Source organism: Anopheles moucheti, chromosome 3 (assembly GCF_943734755.1).
Source record: "Anopheles moucheti chromosome 3, idAnoMoucSN_F20_07, whole genome shotgun sequence".
Lineage (NCBI taxonomy): Eukaryota > Metazoa > Arthropoda > Insecta > Diptera > Culicidae > Anopheles > Anopheles moucheti.
Window position 1 is genome coordinate 23,408,936 of NC_069141.1, and position 13,223 is coordinate 23,422,158.

Genomic DNA, 13,223 nt, shown 5'->3' on the forward strand with positions numbered 1-13,223 from the left:
GCTAAATGGCGCGTGGCTAATAAACAGTTTGGCCCGAGGTAGTACGCGCATGGTCCTCTGCGATCTGACAACCTGCTCGGCAAGGAGTGAAGTGTTGGAAATGACAAAAGAAAGTAGCCGAAGAATGGTTTATTTGCATTGCTAATGAGTTTTGTACCATTTATGCTTTACTTATTTCGGTACGACGGCATTTGCCGTATTGTCAACGAGTTTGTTGAATATTTCGATTAAATTATGCGAATCAAACCGATCCTCGACGATCGTGAAACATCACTCTTTATTTATAGAAATAATAAATTCCCTTTGAACTGATGCTGACCACTATGAAGGCGTAAATTGTCTTTATACGAACAGTATAATAATACACCTTACGCCGATTATCCAGGTGTCGAATTATCCGTGCTGCGTGAGAACGACAATTCCGAATTTGACATATTAACTGCAGAACACCGTTGATGGAAGAAATGAAAGGTACCAATAGTAACGAACATGTTTTACAACAATAAACCACAAAATGAATCAAACAAATCAAACCATACATTAAAAAGAATCTATAGTCAACATACATTATACACTTATATCGAGTAGTTTCACTTATTTTTATTAAATATGTTGATTTGTTAAAATAAATCTTTAGATGTTTTCGTGCAACAATTAGACAAGTTCAAGTCCGATAGATTGTTAAAATTTTAAATTTTGAAAAAAAGATTTCATGTCTGTCAAAACAACTACAATCTACAATTAAACAATTTAATTTTTAAACATAATTTACAACTTAAAAAATATAATTTCTTTGGATAAAATTTTGAGAAAACTCTTTAAAAAGTATACAAAACAGACATCATTTTGTTTATCAATATCAATATACAAATATATAAATTTTCATTCAAGAGTATCTAAAATATAGTACAAACCCTAAACAAGCTCTCGAAAAAATAAATAAATAAACTAACCAGAAGCCAGCGGCGCGATACGCATATGCTCCACATTACACATTTATTTGCCACAAATGATCGTTTGTGATTTTATCTCGAACAGAATCTGCAGCAAAGTCGCGGGCTGGTTATGTTCTCGGCACTTAGCACTTGGCGATGTAGGCGAACTGATAATGATCGCAAAACACTTCATCGAACTAGTATTTGGTTTTGCTACCGACCGACGGTGCGAGGTCGTTTCGGAGCTTTGCAGTGCAGAGCAAAGCAGCTAGCTGAAACCGGTTCCTCGTTGCTGGATACTGGATGGGACCAACGGATGTCAATTAATAGCAGGCGGCACGTGGCGTTAACTTAAGACGGCGTGAGCCACAATCGGTGATGGATTGGCTAGCGTCGCGATCGACGCGCGTGGCCGAACGCGAAGGTTATACGTGTTCACCCCACTCCGCTACGCCGAAAAGGTGTTGCTTGCAGCGACCGGGTGCCCCAATCGTTAGTGGGCTAACGTTAGCCGTCCCTCCTAGCGGGAGATCGCCCTGTGGGGCCCAGCAGCGGGATAAGGGAGGGCGTGCGTGCGTTTCAAAGCATGCAACCGAATCATTTGGGGCAGCAAAAATCAAAATGTGTGAATAGTTCGGCCTTGGGGTTCATGCGGTTTGTTGAAAGATTATAAACGAATTTGCGCAAAACTAACACGACTACGACAAAGAAGCGATGGCCATGTCCTCAGGCTAAATACAATCAGTTGCGCGGATGGGAGAACTGCAGTGATTTAAGGGAGGGAATAATGGTCCAATAAATTAGTCCCAAAAACATTCGACCGAAGGAAAAAAAAATCACAATTAACGTTCTAAATTTAACGTTTAGTCACGCCGAGATCATTGCTGTGGGACGATCAGTAACAAAAATACTCAAATAATATTTCGAATTAGCAAAAACGACTGTTGATGAAAATGATACGTCCCACCTTGGACTGCAATAAATGTTTGACAAGGACAGCATCACTGACAACTTTAGATGAGTTTAGATAAGATGAGAATTGATAAGTTTTGCAGTGATCTTCAACTAGCGTTGGGTTTTTTTTTGTCTGAGATGATTTCTAGAATAACCTTAAAGATCTGGGAGTTGCTAGCATTATCCTAAAGAAAGTTTGGTATTTTGAGCTTATCCTCCGATGGGTGTAGTATCTACAGACATCCGAACCCCTTGCAAGCCTTCAGCTAAATACTGTGATTGTCCATCTTCAAGAGAGGCGAATGTAACAAAGGGATAAAAACTACCGAGCAATAATCCCAAAAAGGACCTAACCAGAAAGCAGAACAATGCCTGCAAAAAACAGCGCAATTTAACATACGAATCGTTCTGCATGTCTTGCCAATTATGGCGTCAAAGTGAGGCCACAGTCGAGGCCAAACGCCAAAGTCCTTGATCAACGAGACGCGATTGATATGGACCGGATGTAGGACATAACGAGACAGTTTTACGCTTATCAAAGACACGGAGATTATCGCAACATTTTCAACATTTTCCGTACAGGAAGTACAGAAATTACATCGTTTATAAGCAAGAAACACAGAAAGGTACCAAGGACACTACCCTGGAACACACCAGCCCCGGAACAGAAAGAGCTAATGTTAAGTTTAACAAGGCGAAAACGATAACAAAAAAAAAGTATTCCAACCAGGAATCAAGAGTGGTAACGATCTCTAGTTGAGATAACTTCTCAACAAGTGGGGTCAACACGATCAAACGCGGAATTCGTTCATTTGTACCTTCCTGTTTCGCAGTGTGGATTATCAACAAAGAAACTAGTTGTAATATTGCTAAAGTTTGTTAACCTAATTTGTTTACATCTACATCTTATTATCGTGTATCTTGATGTATCCCTTTGATTCTAGGGGCAGATCATCCACTGCGCAAACTAAGCGGTTCCGGGGGGGCTTTCGTAACACATACTTGGGTTGCAAGCTTGTTTAATCACCAAGAATGGCAAGGTCATTTAATTGAGTTGCAAATTTTATTTAGTCACCATGTTGATGGCTTGAGTAGTTGATCACGAGCTTCTTTTTTTTGTTTTTTATTCGCAAAACACCATCAATGTCGAAAGCAGCAGGTATTCATTTTATGAACTTTTTGTTGATTCTTCTTATCCCAAGATTAGTCTCAACTTAACAACTATATTTTCCTCTCGGCGCACAAATTCAAATGTCAGCGTTCGACAAAGTGATAGCCAGTACCAGAGACTTTTACCTACTTATGATCGACATAGATCCGATTTCAACACACACACACACACACACACGCGCGCTGTATCCTAACAATGTGGACAGGCGAATCATTAAGGTAGCGCTAGAAACAAAAAACTGGCGAACTCATACCCCCATGTGATGCTGAGGGCTGGGACCGGTTCTATCTGATGTTGTACCGCGATGGGTGTCTGATCTGTCACCCGTACCACCGTTGACAGCCGCAGAAGTGTCATGCAGAGCGTTCGAATATATCGCTGAAATTGAATATTCACCTAATCCTCGGTTCACGTCAGCTGTGTGTAAGTCGGGAAAATTTGCCTTTGCTTTTCGTCGATCATATTGATCTTGTGCTTCTGCACCCATCTCACCTGGTCGCGCTTAATTGAAGAAACAGATCGTGTTGACAACAAAGCCAAACCCGATCCAGCTAACCAGATCGTGCATCAATGTCGTACATTGCTTCGCTGTTTTGGGTGCGATTGAAACTGTTTCGACTAAAGCATGCTACAAAATACGTACCATTTTTAGAACAAAAGTGTGTTTAGTTAAATTACTAGTAAAACAAAATCGAAGCATTTTAAGCTGTTCAAATCAAAAACTAAACTAGAGGAAAACTAACATCGTAACTATCACAAATGAATGGTAAAAAAAAATCGGTGGCCAAATTAAAGTTTCACACTCACTGTAATCATGGGGTAATTAGAAATACGTTACACTCAACCAACCGTTATCAGCCGCGTTCGGTTAGGCGATGGCGTGTGCCTGCCTCTGACGCGATTTAGGTTGTTTTGTGCCATGTTTAATAGTTCACCCTTCCCCATATTTAGTACTCTCCCGTATGCGTAATCTTTCGTAAAGTGAACCGATAGGTCACACACTGTATGCGTTGGCTTTGCGTTTTTGCGTCAAGGAATGAGAAACTGTTTTGTTTTTGTGTATTGCTAACGCTCCAATTCCGAGCTTTTAAGATGATAACTCGAACATAAATTTAGTAGCAATAGTCTTGTTTCGTGGAAAAGGTTAAATAGTCTATTATCACTGAAAAAATGCTGACGGAATCGGGAATGGCAAGCAAACAAACAAAGCTTTAGAACGTTAAGTCATTCATTTAGAACGTCGAGCGGTTTCCAGCGAATAAAACAACAGAAAAGATGAATAAGAATTTAATTTGTAAAACATTTAATGTTGGAAACTACAACAAAAATCAACCGGATTAATCACCTACATTTCGCTCACACAGCTTACCTCTCTATACCTAAACAATTATCAAATATTAATAACAAAAAAGTGTCATCAGTTTAACAAGCTTCATAGCCACCCTTACGCCATATCTGTAACCCACAATGCCAACTGCTCTCAGCACAACACTCAACGCAAAGCGGCACAAAGCGAGTAAAACAAGTCCGGCGACAAACTGTAACCGTCCGAGCCATGGGCGGACAAAAAGAAGATGACCGAGTCCCCGTGCATCATCGGCGGGCGCAGAAAGCATAGACCGGCGGTACGGGTACGGTCTTGATGCACCGATGAACGCCAGCCTTCCCTCCAAGCACCCAGATTAACCCCCCGAAGCCACCCTGGAACACCCTATGTACCCGACTGTTCCGCTGTATGTGGCCCTTCGTCTCCCCCCTCCCACCTCCCACACAATCGGCCAGCGACGTGGAGATTAACGAGAGTATAATAAAAGAGTGTGTCAGTGAACCCATTCCCGCTGCGCTGCGAGTTCGAAACGCGTGCACGTGCCAGTCATCGTGGGCGAACGCGTTGTGCCGTACCTCCGAAAACGGGTGGATGCATCGCGCAACCCCCAGGGGGGGGTTGGGTTGAAGAAAGCATTCCTAGGGAGAAAAGGGACCGCCGTGCACACTGAAGCGCCGATGCACACGCACACACGGCAGCGCCAGCCAATCGACGAATCGTCAACAGTCACCACCGGTGTAGCAATCGGTTTCGGCTTCCATTCGGGCGTTGCGTTTTCTCCGCCGATGCAGCGGCCCGAACGCATTCAAAACCCCGAGCGAAAGTTTACACGAAATGCATCCGAAACGAGTACCAGCGGGGGATGAGATCGCTAGCCACTAACACAGATCGCTGCTGTACGCACACGTTGCGATCGCGTCACGATCGAGAGCAATTGCACACTACAACGATACAGATAGTTTCGCTAAGCAATTGCTAGCTGTCGCTTATTTGTTTAACTCGTACCAATCGTGAATGTTTATTTTAAACGTGCGAAAAAATTGATATTAATTAACACATACCACTCAAAACAATCGAATATGTATTAAATGCGTGATGGCATTGGGTACTCTATTGCCTTTGTTTTAAAGACGCTTGTTAGCCTTTATCAATTCAAACATATTCATTTTTGTGTTTCTTTTTTTACCTTTGATGACTTTTCACGCATGACGAAAATGACAAAAAACTCACTCCCCCCCCCCCGCACATTCTGTCCCGCGACGATTGGTAAGCAATATAAGTACGTCGCAAAAAACAATTGCTTCTTAAATGTAAATAACATGATTGCGCAGCTACCATCAAGCAGTTGTTGTTTTTTTTTTGTATTGATACTGACACTAGCTGTTATTGGGCCGTACTTAATGTTACAGTGACCCATCAGTTGGTCTGAACACATTGGCAAGTTTTGTTGATAAAGAAATCATAGCAATTTAATTATTCATTGCTCATCCTCATCCAATCCAAAGGTCATCCAGCATAGGAATAACAGCTAATGGCGTTTATACTAGAGAAGAATGATCGCTTTCTGAAGGTAGGACCCTGAGAAGACTTGAGTTTTTTTATTCAGTTTTAAGTGTTAATATTTAAAGTAACAGTCCTTACTACTTCTAAGCTGAGGCGGATCTTCCTATCAGTCGATAGAAATATTTGATACAAAAATTGAAGATTGTATTTGGCCTGGCCGTGAAAAAATAGTATAACTTGAAGGACCCAAATAAGTTTTAATTAAAGTTTACAAAGATTTCATTAGATGTCTAGAATAAAAATCTGGTCGTTGAGCTTATAAACTTTTATCTAAAGCATCAAGGTTCAACAGGTAGTGCTGTTAGAAAAGCATTCCTTATATGAGAAGCAAGAAAACAGAAGAAACAACAGAAAAAAAACCAAACAAGTCTCAGGTATTAGGATAAAACTTGTTACAGCTAATGACATTGTAATGCTTATTTTATATATATTCCGCTATCTCGAGAATGTCACCCAAATGTTTATCTTGATAGCATCGGCATAGTGTCAGTTGATAGCATCGGCACAGGATTCTCAAGTTTTAAATAATTTAACAAACTATAGATAGCTGTCAAATCAACTGATATTGTTACTAAATTAAAGCTAAATTAAAGCTATTCACATAATTCAACCATCACAGCCCCTGCTAAGGGACCTCCACAACCGATCCTATACGAGTTTCGATCTGTTACTTTTGGTGTACGCGGCCGAACAACGTTGCACGTGACTATATTATCGCCTCCTATCACTTCTGGTTGTTTTGCTATAAAATTTACATACCAGAATGGAACTATCGAGGCTTATCTACTGAATCATTTCGCTCAATTTCGTCACTTACAGACTTCAATTCTACGCCACACTTTGCATTACCATTTATTCGTTCGAAAATAAAGGCTTAATAGCTAAAGATAATCATTTATTTAAAAAACCCTATTAATTGCGAGTGAAATGGTACAGGCACATTCAACACTTTAGCTCCACAATTACTGCGTGTCGAAGCGCTTTCGCTGATCGTGCGCTGTGTAAACAAACCAAAACAAAAATCTAGAAAGGAATAATCATTTGCGATTGAACGTTTTGTGACTGACCTCAAACAACGTCACCGTGCATTCGCCACACCATAAGCGTCGCTTGCGTTATGGCACATTGCATTACGCAGGAGGATACGCGATCAGCTATCCGGACGCGAATTCGCAAATCCGAACACGGTCGCGAAACGGCAAGTGAAGGGCACACGCACGATTCGAACGCCTCCGGCCTGCCGAACAAAACCTATGCCAATCGAACGCAAGAAATGAAAGGTTCGGTCGGGTAGGAGCGAAACAATAATAATAAAAAACTACAACAACCACAGCATCCATCCATCTATCTGCCCGCAGACAACCCGGCTTGAGAATAGTTGTCATTTTGGTAAAAGTGTTGCGTATTTTACGATCCATTCCCGCCGGTGAGGTAAGGTGCTGCTTAAATAGAAAGGAGAATTCGACACTTATTGAACTCTTACACTCGCTTCGAATTGCATGAACGCATAAACCGGCACGAATCTTTACTGATCGGGTTTTGCAAAACAAAAAATATTTAAAAAAAACACGTCCAATGTTCTCGGCACGAGATTTGCTCATTTGCAGCCCCATCGCACGGGGGCGCACTTGATGCACGAATTCACAACTGATCAAAATGACGATGACCTGCCGAAATGAGCGTATTACGCAATTGCATCTCTTTCACCACGCTTTTTTGTGTTGGGTGCAGCTGCAGTGCAGTGTGCTCCTGCAACCGCCGCGAGTGAATGCATCCGTTGGGGTCGTCAAACTTCATGAGGACTCCGGGAAATGCTAGACAACTTTCTCATTCCCATCACTTTGGACCGCCGGTGAGACTCGTAACCGCCCGGCACAAGGTCTTCCTGTCTTGGCCATTACCGGTAAATCAATCTCTTGGCCGCAGTAAACAGGGAATAATTCCCCGTTTGCTTAAATGCACTATTATGAAACGGTTCGTACAGTCAATGCAAAAGGAGCGGATATCTGGAATAAACGTAAATATGAAGCAGTAAAAGGGATGCGAACGAACGCAAAAGGATATGGGAGTGAAAACATAGACAATTAAAACCCACCACCGAACAAAGCACGGGTAATAGCGTCGTCAATTCAACGCATCTCATTCCTACCATCCCACGAATGTACCGCTATCTAATCATGAATCGCCTAACAGATGAGAACATCTTTCAAACAATCCACGGGTTCGTTGAACTTAAAGGTTCGTATTGAAAGCGGAACCCAACAAAAGGTTCCTCAAAGAAACCATTTATCTCAAGGATCATATATCCTACCGCATTCCAAACGTGGGCTAGTGATTATGTAAGATATGCCGGGTTTGGGCTTTAATCTGAATAGGACTTTTATTTTAGACTTAAAACCGACCAACTGCAGGGCAAATTATCATAAAACCATGATATTTTAATAATATTTACAATTCAGGTGCTACAAGCGATTGACATATATCAAGATCTCAATGGATTAATCAAAGAACATTCGATCGATAAATAGACGGTAGAAATGGAACTCCTGCTCCATTGTCTGATCTTCATGGTAAAGAACTGATGGTTGATTTTCCGTTTGGGAATCACCTTTGACTATGTTCAACTATCTGTTTTTCCAATGCGACAAGCCTGTCTTGTCATGTTATATCTTGTAGGTGTTATTTGACGTCGTAACATTCCTGTAATTCCTGCTTACTTACTTACCTATCCGGTGCTACAACTGTTTCTCGGTCTTGGCCTGCAGGAGTCCATTAAACCGCTCACCGGTCCGCTTTCCACGCCTCCTCTGTCCAGGTGGACGACCTAAAAGAACTTTATGGGCTGGGTCGTTCGGTGTCACTCTCATGACGTCATCAGCCCACCGGCCCACGACAGTGAGTTTGCCGTACAGCTCATAGAGCTCGTCATTGTAGCGGCTCCTCCATTATCCTTCCACACATACAGGACGGAAAATCCTTCTAAGCAACGTCCTCTAGAACACGGCTAAGAGGGTTTCGTCAGTTTTGGACAAAATCCATGTCTCAGTGTCCATGTGTCTATATAGTATTCCTGAACTTTAGCGTATTTTCCTTCTTGTACATAAGGGAAGATAATGCTAATTATAATTTGCTGACTTTCATGTCCAAGTCCTGAACTGATCGTTAGAAATATTGTTAAAAATAGTAAGGCTGGCCATACCATAAAGCAACATTCCAACCTAACAAAGGTTTGCGGACAATATTCAAAACGACACTTTCAAAACTAATTTTAAACTTAAGCTATAATGTGATCCGTCCGTATTGCTCTCAAACTGCAAGACCACTTGCAACACTAGCATAGAATGGTGAATATTAACCATAACCTAATCTATGCAATGTGTTCACTTATAAAAAAAAACAACATAAAGGGCTACAATCCGATCATACGGCTTCTGACATCATTGTGAGATTAGACTATCTTCACGTACAATGATCAACAACACGTAATAGCAAAATGCATGCCGTAAGGGACAAAAAAGAATACTTACAAGATTGGTTTTACTCAATATCAACCGCCTTGAGGAAATTCAACCAAATTAGATGATAGTAAACTGCCATGCAGGACGTACCACCATGCCAACAGTCTTACACATGGTCAGGATTGATTTATTGCACCACAATGCTAACATCTACCCGTCAGCGTACATGTTTATTGTCCAACGAATTATTTTCGTTGTTTTTTCGTCACGAAAGTAAACAAAAACCGCATAGCCGGACAAAAAAAAACTACCAGCGCTTCATACTATCAAGCATAAATAGCCGATTACATTAAAATAAATACGAAAAAACTACCAAACAGTGGTACACGGTGGCGCTCGTACATCTTTTTCACTGCCGCCGGTGATGGCCAATCAATCGGCGTTATCAGGCGCGGACTTTTCAATGGAGCAGCCAGGGTTGTGTTACACTTTTTCCCTTTTGTTTGTTTACGATTTCAAACCATCCGTAATGGTACTAATGAAATATTATGAAACATTTACCGATCGGAATGGGCTGCCTAATGGGCTATTGTCGGCCAACTGTGTTCTGTTTGCTGTCTGTTTGCACTATTTTTATGCTGTGGTGCGCGCTACTGCTACCGACTCTGCGTTGCACATTTTGGCAAGCGAGAAGTTCAATGGGTCATACATTTTACTGTGTGCGGTAGGTTAATTTGGACAGCAAAACTGTGTGCAGTTGCTTATCAAACATGAAAGCAAACAATCTATTGCCAGTTTATGATTCGATGCGCACAACAGCGAGCGAATCTGTACGGTATTATTATGACATTTCGGAGATTGAAGGAGTCGAATAAATCATGTTTCTGACAATATGCTTTTTTCTCCTATTTTAGTTGCATTTCGTCGCGGCTCTTTGATCTGCCATGTCTGATCTCTTCCTTTTTAACCTTTTCATGTGAGAGAAGGACACCGAGCGGCTTCCTTCAGAAACGTTATGCAGATATGAATTTGTTGAAAGGTTACTCCAGAGCAAAATGTTTTAAAATGTTTTCAACAACCTAGTCTTAGGAAGTATTAATTTCAACACAGGATTTTTTTTGTTATTCCTTTTAGAGGCTTTAAGCCAGGAGAGGTTTATGCCTAGAGGTTTGTGCCTAAAATTCATTACTTTTTCTTTTACAACACATGCGCAACTACATTAATACAGAGAGTTTTGTTATTACAATTTATGTGAGTTTTGTCAGATTTCATTGGATAGTCTTATAGCTTTTACGCATTTAAAAATATTTCTTCATATTAGAACTGATTCTTCATTAATCGTCATTATTTCGTATATATTAAACTCCTTTTTTTCTACAGCAAATTGTGCAATTTTTTTGTACAGCAATTTTACTCAAAAACCGCCGAAAGGTATGCAATATTTAAACACTAACTTTCCCGTTGGTGGAGAAAAATTTCTTCGAAAACTACCAGTTTCCGAATGCAACCAGGAGTGCATCCACGGAAGAGGTAGCTACTGGTACTGCGTCGTAAGGTGGTGCAATTTTGTTTATACTTTAAAGTCACAAAGTCGATATTCTTCTCTGCATTTAATTTATCACATAGAAACAAATGTTTTATATAACCAAGGAAGATATTTTTGATCAATTTTTTACCTTTTAAATTATTTGTTTTTGCTATAAATTAACTCTGCTGTGAAATTTCCAAAAATCGCACAATCGGCACAAATTTTTTGGGGCCCCCAAAACGGCGAGGCCCTAGGCGACCGCCTACCGTTTGATCCGCCGCTGTGTTCGTTATTTCTGCCCTCGAAAAGAGTAATTGAAATATTGAATTCTACCATTCAATATGTCCATTTGTTCAAATCCATTTGGGAAAGACTTTCATCAATCGCTCATACTTGTTCCCAACGTTCGTGGAAACTCCCAAGATTACTTCAGAAGTAGTAAGATGTGATAAACTACATACACCACCATTATATTTTGCAAACACTTACTTAATATGTCTTAATGCGATAGTGACTCCAAGGCCTAACAAAAAAAAGGTTTTGCTCCAAACATTGAACTTTCTACTTCTTAGTACACTTTCCGCAAACTTCCTGAGACACTCCGTTTCAAAAGTGAAGTAAGGCCGCATCGCTCCAGGCGAGGACTGAAAGCATGAAATGCGATTATTTCGAAACCATGTTTACAAAGTTGGTGGAAATAATTACATCAAAAGTGGTCCATCTGATTTAAACGCAGAATGAATGTATGAGTTTTATTATTTCCGCTCTCAAAGATCAACTAAAAAATGGTTATTTCATAGAAAAACCAGATTGAAAATGTGTTTTGAGCTTTTAATAGCATTAAACAATACGTTCAAGGATAACAAATTCGTTTAAAATCAGGGAACTTTATTTTGAATTTAAGGACAGAATTTAAAACATTATCAGAAGTAACACACTGTACCTAAAATAGCGACCGAAGCTGTTGCCTAGTGAGGCCCAATCATTTGATTTTTGTAGCCGGAAACATGTATTCCCTTCTGGTAATAATGGTGTAAGCCAATAAATGTGGTAAGTCAAGTACTCACCATATTTATCAAGCATCAAGGGTGAACTATACCCTTAAACTAACTTGCGCTGTCGAAATATTTATGCAACCTTCCATGCTGAAGCTGATAAGTACGGAAAACAACGTTAAACCCCTGGCATAAGCTGACCAGAGCAGAGTACCAATCGTTTCGGCCTATTAATTATCTCAACGTCGTATACGTTACTTTAAATCGTTCTAAATCGGTTTTCCATCGTTTCGACAAAAACCCACCACCGACACCGGCCGGTCCAAAGCGACGAGGACCACAAGGAAGGCATTCATGATTGACATATTTTGGTTGCGTACCGTCCCTATCAGCCGCATTTGAGTGACAGTCGAGTGCGGTATGATTAATGTAACGCTTGTCGGGGCAGGAAATGATTTGTTAGGTGTTAAACATTGATTAGAAATGTAGCAAAGGTCGTGATACACGAACAAACAAGAGCAGAAATATAACTTACTTAGCTTTGCTAAATAAGGATTAATTAAGACAAGGTTTTCGTTTCAAAACACGGATTTGATTGCTGTTTGACGTAGCATTTTGTTAACATTGAACGTTTTGTTCCTGGCGCCAATTCTATGCCAGCATTAACAAAAAAAAAATCACTCGCACGTCGCATGTGCGTATGGTGATGATGATCGTTGGTTAATTTATTTAAAAATCTTAGCTGCATTATTCATTTGCAAATAAATAAATATATTTCCTTTCGTTTCAATTGCGAGCAGAAAGGAACGAGCATCTTCGATCTGGGTGAAAATTTGCTACGTGCTTCCCGCCTGGTACACAGGGAAAACCTTCACACCAGCGTTCGACCATGCGCAGTGGGAAAGTTTGCGTTTCCCCCTCCCCACTCGGGCAGCCAATACTAAGGGTGCCTACTGCGACTGTGTACGATCCCCCTGACATGTGGTGCGATGTTTTTTCGATGTCTTCAGCGCAGAAGAAGCTGTCACGCCGGTTGCCATACGCACGCATATATTCCCGCTAACCCGGCTTTCGTTGTTTTCAATTGACCCAATTCCAGGCCTAACCGAAACTGAAACCAACGCCCGAAAACCCATACACAATGGGTGAATGGCCGGTGTGGTGCGTGCGAGAGAGAGAGAGCGAGTCGAAAGTGGAGTTGGAACGGGCTGCCGTTGTTGTTCCGTTTTGTACATAGTGTGACAAGAACCGAAGCGCAGAGCCCGATGCATTGCCCCTTGTAAGGTGGTAAA